The following is a 3,728-nucleotide window of genomic DNA, read 5'->3' as shown; positions in this document are numbered from 1 at the left end:
GAAGCCCCAGAGCCCGGATTTAGAGTCCCGTCCTGTCCAAAGGCGCGGGCAAGGTCCTGGGATAGGCAAGCAAGAATGAGAGGACACGTCGATAAAGAAAGGCACGTCGAGAGCAAAGAGGAAAAGGCACAGGGCAGGAGCCTTTCGAAAAAACGAGCATCCTGGCCCTAAGACGCAGGACTCCCGGCCTCGCCATCAGAGTCTTTGTCTCCCAGCCCTGGCCCATTCTCCCCGCCCCTCCTTGCCTCTTTGCTTATAACTTGGCTCATTCCCATAGCTCAGACCCTCCCGGTCCGACCCACTCTCCTTGGTCATAACCCAGCAGACATACCCACGTGCTAATGTCTCCCCCTGCTGGTCCTCCATAGCACTGCGGGCGCCTGGAACAAACTGGGAGCTCCCTCCCGGAGCGTGGCACACACAAGCCTGGCACACGCGCTTGAACACAAAGCCTGGGACAGGCGTGGCCTTGGCAAGAACCACCACCCTGTATGGGGAGTAAAGGAAATAACTAGAAGGAAGATCTGAGTTTGGTTTGGCTTAGGGACTGCCAAGGATATAAAGTCTTACTGCTGTTTCTTTTTGGAGTTGATTAGATGTGCAACATTCCCAAAGTGGTCTCCCATTTACACAGTTTCATGTCCATTATCTTGCGTAGTAGGTGACTAACCTACTGCATCTCTCACTGGACCCTCTGATGACCTCGGTGGTGGTAGAGTGGGCCTCTATGGGGAAAAATAAAAAGGGAAGAAAGCTGCCCACCCCCCCCCACCTCCAGGGATAGGGCTTTGACAGTGAGATGGCTATGAGTATGTAGGGAAGAGAAGGAGCTGTTTGCGGTCTCTCAGCTCCCACCTGGACTTTGCATTGGGGTGTAAGCAAGGAGAGATGAGAAAAACAAGGTGTAAGGATATACCAGTAATCTAGCTGGAAGACTAGGATCCTTGAAGTTCATGCTGGGACATAAAAACCTGAATATAGAAAGCAGCCTGCTGCTTACAGAGTGCCTACTATGTGTCAAGAGACACATTAAATGCTTTTCCTTTCATAATCCTTTAAGATGAGTTCCACTATCCCCATTTTACATACTTGGGAGAGTCAGGCTTAGGGAGAAGTGCCTCCTCCGAGGTTACCAAGCCTCTCAGTGGTGGAAGCAGTGTTTGACTCCTGGCATATATGTCTCCAAAGCCTGTGCCTATTCCCGTGTACCATACTGACTAGTCACATTCCCAGTCTCTCCTTGCTCACTTGCTTATTTGATTCACTCCTGGTTAAAAACTGGCTCGTGCCTGGAAAGGAGCAGCCTTCAGGGTGGCCAGGACTCTCTACTCTTCACTCACAGTCCTTCAAGGGGTTGCCAGGCCTAGGAAAGTTCATCTGTGTTCCTGGCAACAGCCCAAAGTTCTTCTCAGCTAAGACTGCCATGGCCAACCCCAAGACCAGCCTTGGATTCTTCCTCCCCACAGCCAGCATGCTCAGTACCCCTTGGAAGGAGAGCCCCAGACCTGTCCCAGGGTGTGGGGAAGATGAGATTACTCTGGCAGACTTGGGAAACCTGGATAGACAGAAGCAATTCCTAAGTGTGTCAATACCTAATCCTGGGTGGGGAGGGTGGCAGAGGAAATGAGAAGACTCCGTATGTCCAGGCCTGCAGCACATGCTGATTAGCCCTGGTCATGGTATAGCCTTTCTGCCTCAACCTGCCCACACCAGCTACAGGGGCCTTAGAAGTAGAACTGGGTCTACTCCCTGCCACAACCAGGCCAGTGACTCCAGGTTCCCACCTCCTGCCCCACCCTGGCGGCCTCAGATATAATGATTCAGACCCTGAGGTAGGGAAAAATTACTCCCAAGGGAGCCTGAAAGGAAGTCAGGATTTGTGGGGGATGGAGACCTTCTCTTATCCAAGCCCTCCCTACACCACTGACAATCAACACCCACCCAAGCCTCCCAGGTCACCGTGTCAACACACACACACACTAACACACACACACAGCCATCAGGATTCAAGGCCACCAGCATTTCCTGAGCACCGCCTCCATGCTGGCCTCTGAGCTGGGCCAGCCCTGGAGACCAAAGAGGAACCCCACCTGCCCACAAGGAGCACCAAGCACTGATACCATATATGGGGGCTTCTGGACACGGGGGTGCAGCAGAACATCTGGCAGCTGTAGGAAGCATCAGCCATTGTGCAGCTCCTTATGAGCTCAGTTTCCCACACCCATAGGTGGCAGGGAGGTCTAAACTTTGGAGCCACAGATTCCCCTGCGTATCTGCTGCGTCTCCCTGGACAAGTCACTTCACCTCTGTGTGCTTCAGTTACTTGTCTGTAACCTGGCCATGATGGGGGTTGGATGAGATCATGCACAGAGGGGCTTAACATCATACTTGGCCTACCATGGTGTTTACTAAATGGAAACTCTTATTCTTCCACAGAGCCTCCCACAGAGACACTCTCAGCCCCAGTCACACACGTTCTTACCCGCTCACACATGCTGTGTAGGCCCCATGCACATTATCCGGCTCCTCGTTTTCTTACATGCTGGTATGGACACACACACTCTCATTTTTCATTTTTCCTCATGTATCCGTTCATTCGGCACCAGGTGGCAGGACTGTATCCTGCCCTCATGGAACTTAGAATCTAGCCCCCACATTTTCTCATGTTTACTGTCATCCACACACCTCCTTTCTACTTTCATGGCCCTTGTCCTTGACCTCTCCCTGCCTGCCTTGCACTCTGAGACACAGAGAAATGACATAACTTGCCTAAGGCCACACAGCCAGAAAGTAGAAAAGTCAGGATACAAACCCAGGACATCCGGCTGAACAACTTGAACTTCAAATTATGACTCTACACTGATATTCCAGGGCTCTGGAAAAAAGTGTGTGCCAAGGTGTGGGTCTTGGTGAGCCAGTATTTGGAAGAGCAGACTGAAGTCTCAGGGAGTAAGACTCCTACCAGGGAAGCCCAAGGCAATGCCAACTGCGGCAACCCAGTGAGGCTAGCAAACTTTTCTCCTATCTATTGTCATCTCTAGCCTGCTTTATGCCTCTTGTATGTCCCCTACAAGACCTACTGCTCTGCCTTCACTCCCCACAAACTGCATACCTATATCCTACAGGAAGAGGGAGAACTACCCGTTTCTTGAACACCTATTATATGCCAGACACTGAGGCACTTGTGCTATGTTATCTTTGTTGAATCCTCACAATATCCCTGAGGTCGATATTGATACTGTTTTAGAGATGAGCAAATTGAGGCTCCAGGCTCAATCTGGCTGCATGCTTTGCCTTCACCAACCTCACCCTGCAAAGCCCTCTCTTGCTCAGTCAGCTTACTTCCACCACCCCCTTCTATGTAGCTCTTCCCTCTGCTCCCACGTACCTCCTAGCTGAGGCCAACTGGGGTCTGTGCTATCCCAGGCTGCCCTCCCTCCCACATGTCTACCTTGCTTTTCCCAAGTCATTCTATTTCTGGGACAGTCTCAGGGCAAGCTCAGGGTGGGGCCCAAGCCCTCCCACTCTTCCTCCCCATCCCCACTGGCTGCTCCACACCCCGGGGCTAGGTCATATCCAGCCCTAGTTGGGTAAGCTCTGGAAGTCTGGTTTCACTGCAGCCATGACAATTCCCAATGGCTGGGGAAGGAAGGGGTTGTCCCAAAGGCCAAAGGTTCAACCATTCTCCACCCCCAACTCCTCCCTGCCCCCGCCCCAGCCACATGCCT

The sequence above is a fragment of the Carlito syrichta genome, unplaced genomic scaffold, assembly GCF_000164805.1.
Source record: "Carlito syrichta isolate Samal-C Ts95f unplaced genomic scaffold, Tarsius_syrichta-2.0.1 Scaffold302429, whole genome shotgun sequence".
Classification (NCBI taxonomy): Eukaryota; Metazoa; Chordata; class Mammalia; order Primates; family Tarsiidae; genus Carlito; species Carlito syrichta.
Note: the sequence above shows the minus strand (reverse complement) of the source record.